This window comes from Panthera onca, chromosome A1, assembly GCF_046562875.1.
Source record: "Panthera onca isolate mPanOnc1 chromosome A1, mPanOnc1 haplotype 2, whole genome shotgun sequence".
NCBI lineage: Eukaryota > Metazoa > Chordata > Mammalia > Carnivora > Felidae > Panthera > Panthera onca.
The window spans coordinates 681,575-693,363 of NC_138339.1; positions in this window are offsets into that span (position 1 = coordinate 681,575).

Consider the following 11,789-nt stretch of genomic DNA (forward strand, 5'->3'; position numbering starts at 1 on the left):
GACCTCACCTGCCGTCCCCCTAGGCCTCCGGAAAAGTTTCCGCGCAGCGGGGCGGGGCGGAGCGGGGCGGGGCGCCTTCCGCAGAGGTCCCCTCCCCCAGCCTGCGCTCGGGGACGGCCCGCGCCCCCGGGGTCGCGCCTCCCCCAGCGGGTGACAATCCGCTCCTGCACTGTCACCCTGCCCGGAGGGGGCCCTTGCCCGCACTAGCCTCCAAGCCGCCGCGTTCCCTGGAGGCCTCCGCCCGCAAGGTCCTCCCACACGCAGTCTGGCCCCCTCGAGGACAGAGCATTACCCCCCACCCGCTCACCACACCGTGCGCGGATCTCGTCTCCCCCTTCCCTCCTCCTTGCCTGGCTCAGGAGCACCCACAACCTTAAGGAGCCATGCCTGGCATAGGGTGGGGGGCAGAGGCTGCTGTTGGGGCCCAGTCCTCGACGGACAGAACCCAGACACAAGTTACCGAAGCTCTGAGACAGGTCCAGGCCCACAGAGGACCCCAGGCCTTGCCTTTCCCGGCCTCCACCCTGGGGAGCCTTCCTTTTCCTTCATCTGGGCCCTGCAGCCAGGGAAGGAAGGCCAGGCACAGCCCTGGGAAGCACCGGCCCCCTATCTTCCAGCCCCTGGTGCGCTCATTAACAAAGGACACGGGAAAAGTAGAGAACAGAACGTCCACCAAAAGGAAAGTGAGTTATGGCATCTGGTGCAGGGACCCACCCCAAAACACGTCTACTATTTCACCATACACACCATAACAGGATAACCAGAGTGGACTGATCAGGTTTGAAAAGTGCGAGAATGTTCCGATAGGCCTAAAAAAATGGCAGCTGGGAGGTCCTGGGGATTACAAAGTTCTGCATTTTCTCTTCCTTTTTTCGTATTAACAACCGAACAATATAAAAACAAATTCAGAAAATCCATTTCCAATGAAAGACAGAAAAAAGAAGACAGTAGGGTGGCCCAACTCCCCTCCCTCCCCCAGCTCTGGGGAGGGTCCCCTTCACCCCACCCCCCACCCAGTGTGAGCACTAGCTTTCTGCAGCTGGCCTGGGCCAGCAGGGGACCAGGACTGTACCGTGTCTGTCCTCACACCCTGCCTCCCACAAAGGAGAGACAGGGGTCCCCCAGAGAGGTCTGAGTGTCGGGTGGAAGGCATTGGGTGGCTTCAGCTGCCTTCCCGGGGCAGCAGCCAGAAAGGTGGGGAAAAAGCCACCCACCCAAAATATAGACGGGTTCCAGGTGTCCTTCTCAGAGAAGGGCCAGCTTCATTGAACGGTGCAGGCATCGCTCAGCAAAACTAGAGTGTGGTGCTGAAGGGTAGGGGTGCGGGAACAGAGGCACCTTGCCCGGAGGTGCTGGGCAGGTCAGTGACCAGGCCTCTCCAAACTCAAGTTATTGTCCCGGGGTGGGGGGAGCTTGCAAGGGCAAGGGGACTGCCAGCCCCCTTCCACCCTAGTGGTCTGCGGCCAGGGCCAGGTGACCGCAGGAGCTCTTTAGTGGGGCCAACACCTTCACAGGTGAGGGAACTGAGGTCCAGAGGTTAAGGGCCACTCACAGGGAGCTGGGGGACTGGCAGAGGACTCTCTCCTCCCTTCTTTTTCAGAGGCTGTGGCTGACCCTCCAACTTTCCAGGCTCAAGATTTCAGCTCGTCTCGGCGGCCCGGGAGCTCGCTGTCCAGGAACCACCAAGGAGGGTGTGAGAGGGATGGGGCGTCGGCTGCCCTGGGTCCAGGGAAGAGGCCAGCTCTGGGAGGCCCGGGACCACCTCGGGCAGGAAGTCAGCGCCTTGAGGCCGGGAGGGCCTGGCACCCACCCAGGTGCACACCCCAGGGGCCTGGGGCCAGTCCTGAGGAAAAGGGAGCAGGTGTCCCACACTGCTGCTGGGACTGAGGGCCAAGGGGGAGGGGAAATAAGGAGGAAGTGGGGTGAGCAGAAAGGACCAGAAAGGCTCCAGGAGCAGGGGAGGGGAGGGAGACCCCTTTACCTAAAGCCAAAGTTACTTGGTCAGAACAAGTGTGGTGAGCCGTCCCTGGCAGGGTGGGATGTGAGGGCAGAGGGGGGACAGAAGCCCTGGAGGGGAGAGGCCACTTCTGGAGCCCTCACGGCTCTGTAGCACCAGGACCCTCGGGGCTGGTGGGACGGGGAGAATTCTGTCTGAGGGGACCACCCACGGCCAGGATGGGCCCTGCAGACCCCAAGTCTGGCCCTCAGGCTGTGGCTCCGAAAGAGGGCAGCAGTCAGGGGCGGTGGACTCCCAGACAGTGCCACAGTGGCAGCCTGGACCCTGTGTCTGGCCCCTCCGCCCCAGGCTCACACCGACTCCCCCAGGCTCCTCACTGTGACCCTGAGTCTGGCCCCTCTGGGCGGCTCCCTGCTCAGAAGCCCTGCGGCCTGCCCTGGGGACACCTGTCCCTCTCAAGGAGGGCGGGGCAAGCTTTCCAAGTTCTGCAAAACAATGGCCTGACTCCTCAAACACGTCACTGTCACCTGAGGACACGGGAACAAGAAGGTAGGAGTCGCCAGGTGGAAGGGCCCACGGAGGGAGAGGACTCACGGGCTTGTCGGGGGTGTGAGCACTCTGACGACTGTGGCACTTTTCTGTAGCTTGGAAAGCTTTCAAAATAATTTTGTAGCTCTAAGTGACAAATGGCCGTATCTTAAAAACGCTGTCCTCTCCACAGCCTCCAAGGCCCCCTGGAGGGTAATCTGATGGCCACTGCCACCTGACTGGCTGTACCGCCCCACCCTGCCCCCACCCTGCGGGCGGATCCCGGTGGGAGGCGGTGCGGAAGGAGCGCCTGCAGGGCGGAATCTGGAGCCAGGAAGGTGGTATCCCCACCTCCAGAGCACCCCGGAAACCCTGCTGGGGCTTCATTTTGTTTTTGTGAGATGCAAGTAACATTGCAAGAGCATGGGAGGTAGAAAGCCTGTAGGACTTGAGGGTAAATGGGGTTTACAGCCCTTTAACGAGAAGATTCCACCCCAGTCCACCCCCCAGGGGCCCCACCGTCCCCTGCCCTGCGGACACACCCAGGCTCGGTCCTCTGTCCTCTCGCACAGGTTTCCTGTGCCCCCGTCCCACCCCTCGGTCAGGACACCCGTGACCAAAGAACAAAGGAAGGCCTCCCACTTTCTTTAGAGCTTCAGACGCCAAAACACCGCTTTGCCGTCACACCTTGTTCTGGTTCCACAAGTAACTTCTTTCCACATAAATCTTGGGGAAACTCGAGAAGCTCACTGCAACACCCTCGGGGTCTGAGAACATGAGATGCTGGCCCTGATTGCCTTCTCCCCAAAGCCCTCCCGGGGACCAACGTGGGGCGCCCTCACCGGCAGGCCTGCGCCAGCGCACAGGCGGGGCCCTCCTGCCTGCCCAGACCCCCGAGGGACCTCAGCTCCGAGGAAACACCGGGACAGGCACGCATTCCTGCTCAGCAACGCAGGTCCATCAAACCCCCTTCAGAAATGTCGGAGGCCACATAGCCTCAGTGTGACCTCTCTGGCCGTTCCTGCCCGGCTCACCCAGACCAGTGTCCTGGGGCCCAGGCAGGCCGGCAACCTGGCCTCAGCCCCTCCCGCGGGAGCCAGTGTCACAGGCGGTAGTGAGGGGCAGTGGAAACTGCCAGGGCAACGGGGCCTTGTGCCTGGACCTCACCTACCCACCCCGGGCCTGCTCCCGGGCCTCCCACGGTCCCGACCCCGGCCGCGGTCTGGGCACAGCAGGTTCCATCCCTCTCTGGAGCCTGTTGAGTGTGCCCTGTGCCTCTGGACTTCCCCAGGGGAGTTCCAGGGGATGAGGCGGGGGGTGGAGAGTGGGGGGAACAGGAGCATCCAGCTTTGGGCCTTGGGGCCCCTGACCTCCCCTCAGGCCCAGATACCCCGTTGTCCCCCTGAGGTCCACATGCAGGCTGTTCCCAGCCACTGGTCCCCCTCACAGCCATCACATGGGACTCCCAGGTTGTGGTGTGTGTTACTGATGTCACCTTGGGACCTTTTTGCTGATGGTGCTGGCCAGGTTCCACCCCCAGGCCCCCATTGAGCTCCCCAGGCAGGCTCACAGGACACCCCCTATGGCTCCCACCCCAGGCTGGGCCTGGGTGTGAGGTGACACCATCAAGGAGGCCCCAAGCTTGCAGGAGCACAGTCTATGGTCAGGGGCCATGAAACAGATTGACGTTAAAATGGTGGCCATGGGATTCTCTTGCGGCCTCGAAGGCACCGTTCCGGAAAGAAAAGCTGCCTAACTCTTCTCCCTTACCATCAGGCACTTCTGCTCGTCGATGGGCTCCCTTCAGAGTGAGAGGTGGACCCCCGGGGCGCCAGGACCACGGTCGTCCACGCAGCCAGCCCAGGCCTGTGTCGGAGTCTGTGAGGACAGCCCCACGGATCAGTAAGGAGAGACCGGCACCTCATCAGGGGGCCGCCTGTGCTGCACACGGGGCGTGGGAAGCGTGTGGCCACTTCGGAACCCCCCCCCCCCACACACACACACTGGCCAGGAGCCCCCGGTCCCTCTCCCCACAGAGACACACACTCGGATGCTCAGAGCGGCGCCGTCTTCGCGAGCCAGGCCGGAGATGAGCCACAAGCCCAGCAACACCACGGGCAGACGGACGGGAGGGTCCGAGCTGTGCAAATGCGTGCTGGCGCAGAGCTCAGTGACAGCTCGTGCAGGCAGGGCCAGGCGCCAGGACGGTGGCCCTGGACACACCACTGGGCTCAGCGGTGGGTCCCGTGTGTGACCTTACTGGGGGGAGAAAGCGTAGCTCAGAGCCGCCTCTGACGCAGAGGTGGGCTCAGCCCGATGCCCTGGGACGGAGCTCAGCTCCACGAGAGGGGGCAGCAAGCCCGAGGCCCCAGGTGCACCTCCCCCTGCCCCGAGTCGCTTGTGTCCCTGGCGGTGGGCCACCCGGGGCGGCGTCTCCCACGTCCTTCTGTGGGCGAGCGCCAGCGAGAACTGTCCATCACATCACAAAGAACTCCGTCTGGTGCACCTGTCCCGGCGGGAGGTCCCAGGTGGGTGGTCTGTCAGCCCCGTGGGTCTCATGAGTCCAAGCCTGGGGCAGGAAATGTCCCAAAGCTCCCTTGGCGGGCGCACCTCAAGGCCTTTATCTGTGCTATGCCAACTACTCACAGGGAAAGAAGACAACCATCTATAGGAACGGCAATGATGCCCGTTCTGTGGGCCCCAGAGAGGCCGAGTGGATGCCAGATGTCACACAGCACAGCGGGGGGCTGGGACAGCAGGCAGCTCCGAGAGTCCACAGACCCCGGGCGGGGGGTGGAGACTGGAGCTGCCCTTCCGGGGGCCCGAGCCCACTGCCCACCCACACCGCGCCCAGGCCCTGAAGGCAGAGCCCTGGACACAGGGCCACGGGCCACCCTCAGTAGCTGGCACGGGCTCTCCCAGGAAAGGGCAGCTGTGTGCACACCCGGCCTGGAAAGGGACTCTGGCCCAGTGTCCTGTGGTCGCCGCCCCCCCCCCCGCCGAACACCGGGCGGTGGTGTCCGGACAAGCTGTGCAACGGTAGGGGTCACGTGGCCCCCAAGGAAGGTGAGCTCCTTTGCTGACCAGTTCCTCTAAGAGTTCAACAGTCCGTCACCGAGCATCACCGTGCCAGGCACCGCGGCCGTCCCTGGACACATAAAGTGGGGGCCAGTGGGTCCCCACATCCCAGGCTCCATCTGGTGTAGGAGGCAAGGTCTCCAGGCCTCAAGGAGGAAGGTAGACTGTGCACAGTGCTGGTGTGGGGGGGGGGGGGGGGGGGAGCGGGGAGGCACTTGGGAGAAGGAGATCCCGGCTACGGGCAGGTGCAGGGGTGCAGAGGCAGGGAGGTGGGTGGACAGAACACACCAGGTCCAAGAAGACGTCGGTCTTCCTCCAGGGCCAGCGTCTGCTCAAGGGTCTTGGCTGGTCATCCAGGTTCTCTCCCTGGACCCTTGTCCCTGGGGAGGCGGAGTATGGCCTCGACACCGCGAGGCCGTAGGGGCCTGCCCGGGCCAGCGGCCAAACACTAACCAGACCCCTGCCGCCCCCACCCCAGCCCTTGTTCATTTGCTGTCCCTTCTTTGGAGGAGTGACCCCTCCAAAGTGACAAACTGCCCAGGTCACCCCAGGTGGCCCTGCACAGGGGCCACCGTCTTGGAGACTGCTTTCCCACGGCAGCTGAACCCCCAGGCCCACGGTGGTGGCACCCTGCCTCTGCGAGCTCACCCCTCCTGAGGGTCCTGAGACGTCGTGGGGACGGCCAAGGCTGGCCACCACGGCCTGTGGCTATTGTTCATGGGAGCCTGCGGTGACCCGCGCTGTCCCCAAGTCCCGTGGGGCTGGTCACTGGGTCATCCTAGAGTCCACGTGACCAGACCAGCATCCCCTCTGAGGACGGGACCCCCACTCAGGACCATGCTAGGGCCTGGGTGACTGTCTTCGGGAGGGAGGCAGCTTGAAAAGCCGCCAAACATCGGGGTCTCACACAATGTAGTCAGTGGGGGTGAAGACCCCAGCTTGGGGGCTGTCACAGCGACCCAGTGCCACGCTGTGACCGTGTGTGGGCATGTAGCCCTGTGGACGTGGCTGCCGTGAATCCTGCCACCACATGGGCCTCCCTGCCTCCTTCACCCAACCTCACATCTGGACAAAAACGTCTGCATTTTGACTTTTCTTCCCCTTTCTGAAAAATGGGTTCTGTTTAATTGTGGCAAAATACACAGAATAATAAATTGGCCGTTTTAACCATATTTAACTGTGGTTCAGGGGCTTTAAGTACACTCACGAGTGTTAACACGGTCAAACAAGGAGGCCGCCGGATGGGTGCTCTGATGCGCAAACAGAGAACGGGGCCTGAGAACAGCCAGGCAGGCAGCCAGGCAGGCAGCCTCACAAATAAGCTGGCCACGTGCCCTATGACCCATCAGGTCACCTCCTGGCTTTGTGTCCCGTACAAACCCCTCCCGCACTCCTGATGGGGAAGCTCCAGATAAACTCTGGGGAAAAAAAAAAAAAAAAAAACAAAACCTGTAAGGTGCCTCAGTTTACCTTTTAACATATTGTTGTGCAACCGTCACCATCATCCGCCCCCAGGACTCTTTCCATCTTGCAGGACTGAAGCTCTGTCCCCATGAAACGCTGACCCCGGACCCCAAGCCCCCAGTCCCTGGAGGCCACGTCCCCCTTTCTGACTCTACGTATGATTTACACAGGGGAGTCACGTGCGATACGTCCCGTGTGACCAGCCAACTCCACGGAGCACAAGGTCCTCAAGGTCCATCCATGCCGTGGCAGGTGGCAGGGTATCCTGCTTTCTTAAGGCTCACCACTGTTCCGCTGTACGGATGGGCCACGTCGTGTGTCCAGGCTGACCACTGTTCCACTACACGGATGGACCACATCGTTTGTGTCCATCCGTCTGTCGACGGACACGGGGGCTGGTTCCACCTTTTGGCTACTGTAAACAATGTGTTTCGCTAAGTGACGTCCCCTGTATGGAGGTGGGGCGATTTCCAGGCAACGTGTCCAAGTAAGAAAGAAAAGCATCGGGATTATGTTCCTGTTTTTGTGAGGAATCGGGCGCCCACGCCAGCCTTCTGGGAGGAGGCGGGAGGCGTCTCCCTGGGCCCACAGGAAGGGGACGCTCCCCATACCTTCTAGCTTGCAGCGTGAGCCAGCCCTGCTGAGACAAAAATACTTCACAATCATTTAAATTAAACAAGCTGCTGCTGGCCGAGATAAGCAGGTCACAGTCAGGCGCCCAGGGCGGTGATTTCGATCCTATTATTATCCACAGCACTGATAAGGTGACCAACGGCCTCTCTCAAGGTCACACCTATCGTCCCGGGAAGGTGGGGAGCCGCGCAGGGTTTTGGACTCTCTCTGGGGGCGGGCTGGGGGCCTGCGCAGACGCCAGCCCCGAGGAGGGGAGACGGGCTCTGGCCGGGTCCTGGACGTCTGGGTGGTAACAGCGCCAGCCGCCCTGCCCCTGGAGGCAGACAGACACCCGAGGATCCAGGCAGGAGGACCCTCCGAGAAATGCATAAGGCCTCCCGCCAGCCCTCCCCCTGCACCTCCCGGGGGCGGCCGCACAGCAAGGCCACCAGGCCGGACACACGGGGAGCGCCGGCCCCCCGCCACGGGCTGAGATCTCCTCACCAGCGCGGCCCGTGTGCGTGTCTGGGGGCCGTGGGCCCCGAGGGGCAGCCGGGGGCGAGGGCACACAGAGACCCAGCCGCGCTCTGCCTGCCGGACGGTTTCCAACCGGCTGAGCCGTCGCCTCAAGCTCGAAACTGCCAATTTTGCTTGGCAGCCTGAACCCAAATTCACCTTTTTCTGGACTTTCTTCTATTCCGTTAGGGGGAGAAAAGGGGCAGTGTGCTTGAGCCACAGTTTCTGAGTGAGATAACTATCTCTGGGTCTAAGTGCCTCGTTCAAACATTAAAGTTTTGGCTTGAATCACACGAGAGCTGACAGAGAAAGTGCGAAGCCTCGCCGCCATCTACAGAGAAATACTTTTTGTGTAAATGCCACAAGTCATTAATTTCTATTTTCTCGGGGCAATGAGTCAAAAATACATTTAAGAAAAAAAAAAAAAAGCTTTGATCACGACTGGAGCACAGCAAGGTCGCTCGGGCCTTATAGCTCAAAACCTCGAAGGTGACCGGCAAGGTCCTCTCAGAGACAAGCGTCACAGCCCGAAAACATGTCAAAGTGTGATGAGCGCAGAGAAAATAAATGGAAAGCAGGTTGACTAAGACCGCGTGGCTGCCACTTCCTGCTCCCGGGAGGGAGGACACACACACTACAGAAGCAGAACCAGAGAGCGTCTGCCACGTCGGCTTCCGCGGGCGCCACAGACCACGGGACGGAGGCCACAGCTGGCCACCTCGCCGTCCACGCCAGCAAATACAGTCATGCAAAACGAGGGAAGACAATGACATTCCCAGGAAACAACACCCAAGAAAATTCCTCCCAAGCTGAAGGCAGGCGGTTCCGGACAGCAGCACGGAGATTTGCAGTAACCGGGGAGGAGGTGGGAGGTGGGTCAGGACGCACACGGTGACGGCGACACGGCGTGGCGGCAAATGCACGAGACGTGAAGTCCGTCTACTGAATTCAACTGCTCAGGAGCACGGGCCCCACAGGTGAGAGGTGACCGTGTGAACACCCACCCCAACAAGCCAGGCACAGCCACGAGAGTCGCAGGAAGCCGCTGGAGGAAACGGAATAATGAAAATACACGTTTAATACCAGAGAAGGCAAGAAGAGAGGATCCCGCACTGGCCCACCGGGTGAACGCACCACTGATGAGCCCTTCTTTTTAAAAAATTTTTAGAAGTTTTTGCTCCTTATTTTTGAGAGAGAGAGAGTCACAGAGTGTGAGCGGGGGAGGGGCAGAGAGAGAGGGAGACACAGAATCCGAAGCGGGCTCCGGGCTCTGCAGAGCCTGATGCGAGGCTCAAGCGCATGAACTGAGAGATCATGACCTGAGCCGCAGTCGGACGCTCGACCCACTGAGCCACCCAGACGCCTTGCCACAAGCCCTTCTGAGGACATGTGCCCCGGCACCCTTGTCCCTGAAAGCAAACACGGACGAACGTCCACGCTAATGGGTTTTCGCACATACCTCTCAGTAACCGATGGAATGAGTGGACAAAGGCAAAAACTCAGTGCAGACAAATGAACTTTGCACCCATGTGTAACGAGATTGGCCTCACCGGTGGATGCTAGAACACACACCCAACAGCCACACAGCGTATTCTCCCCAAAGACGCCTGAACGTCCGGCAGAATCACAAGCAAATCTCAATCCACTTCAAAACTGTGAATGTGGCTTCATTTAGACACAGGGTCTTTGCAGAAGTCCTCAAGTTCAAGCAAGGTCACCCTGGGGCCGGTGGGCGCTGATCCAGGATGACTGGTGGTGTTAAGAGGAGACAGGTTTGAAAAGCAGGAGGAGGCAGTCTCGGCCTGACACAGACAGGGTGAGCCGTGCAGCCCAGGGCCACCCGGAGCCTCTGGGGGCAGCGCCTACCCCTTGACACGGGGCCCGTAGCGGCCGGACGGCAGAGGGTAGCGCTTCTGTTGTTTCACATCCCTGGTTTGTGACATTGAGACTGACAGGAGATGTGACGAATACTTGGCGATAATCATTTTTAAAGTGTAGATGTAGACAAATTCCTTGGGAAACACAACCTAGCCAAATTATCGCAAGAAGAAAGAGCAGCTCTGAAGAGCATGGTATCTCGTGAGGAAATTAAAACCTTCACGTGCACACACACACACACACACACACACACACCCACCCCACGGCCCAGATGGCCGCATAGGGGTTGTTTTCTAAACACTTAGGGAAGAAATAACAGCAACTATATTCAACTTTCGCGGATAGTTAAAAAAAGCAACATTGCCTGGCTCGTTTATCGAATCAACGTTGGTCATCGAGGACCTGCACGGGGGAGCCACGAAGAGACGTGCCACGGCTGGCAAACGCGTCAACGTGCCCCTAGCTGCAGGGACACGGCGTCCTGTCTTCACCCCGGAGGAGGTTTCATCACCTCCCGGCCGCTCAGGAAGAAGCACAAGGAGGAATTGTGCATTTCTGACTCCTCGCATCACAAGTCGGTGCAAGTTGACTTAAACACGCGGGTGTCCACCAGAAGGACTAGGGGCGGCGGTGGAGGGCAGAAGGGGCGTGGCTGGGACACCGCCCCGTGCCAACCAGTCCCGCCTGGGCAGGAAGCGGGCGTCAATCCAGAGTCCAGTGAATCAAGGTCACTTAGCCCCAGTCGCCTAGATAAAGTCTTTATTGTCCACAGCACAAGAAACAGGACCCGAACGACAACACAGCTCTCACGCAGAACCGGGCAGGCGCCCGGAGACCCAACACCACCTCTCGCTGAGAAACAAAGTTAACGTAAACAAGCACCAGACCCACCAGCCAGTCAGCTAGTCTGGGAGGCCGGGACCTTGGGCTGGTCCCGGGCCATCAAGTCTCCTGATATCCTGAGGCACATCTTCTGGACGCTGGTTTCTTTCCTCCTCACCCTGTTGATGGAAGGTTCTAGAATTACCCTTCTCAGATGCAGGAAATGTGTCTTGTCCTCCATCACCCAACACAGCACCCAACGGTGCTCAATGAGTATTTGCTAACCAATGAGCTCGGCTACCCAAGATTGGTCCCACCAGTGGTGGGAGGTGGGAGGTGGGAGGTGGGAGGCAGGAGGGGGGAGGCAGGAGGCAGTCTCCCTGGTTCCCATCAGTCCCCGTGAAGTGCATGGATGTGTGTGTGTGTGTGTGTGTGTGTGTGTGTGTGTGTGAGCACGTGTGTGTCCACCCAGGGCTCTGCCCTTCCTGAGGTACAGCCATGTCTTCTAGATGCCAGGGCACCTTCCCAAGGAGCCTCCCACAGCCACCACCAGGCCATGGTGCCGCCCCTGCGTCCATCCCTGGGGCACAGGGCACGGGGCACAGGGTGGGTGTGGTAGCCACATGGGCCCCTCACTGCTTCAGGGAAAGCCGTGCCTCGTGGCTCCGAGAGGCAGAGCCCCTGCGCCCGCTTGGACCCGCCCAGGCGGCACCAGGTGGGGCTGCAGGTGTTTGGAACTCAAACACCTCTGTCCGAGCAAACACAGCACGGCGAGACTCCGTGGCCGTGTGCCACACCAGCCGACGGGCGGGGTGGGTACCATCTGAGGGGCAGGGGAGCCGGACCCCCGCGTCCTGGGAGCAGCCCCAGCCTCTGCGTGCAGGAGGGGAGCCAGAGGGACGGCAAGGCGGGGAGGGGGCCACCGAGATGCAGA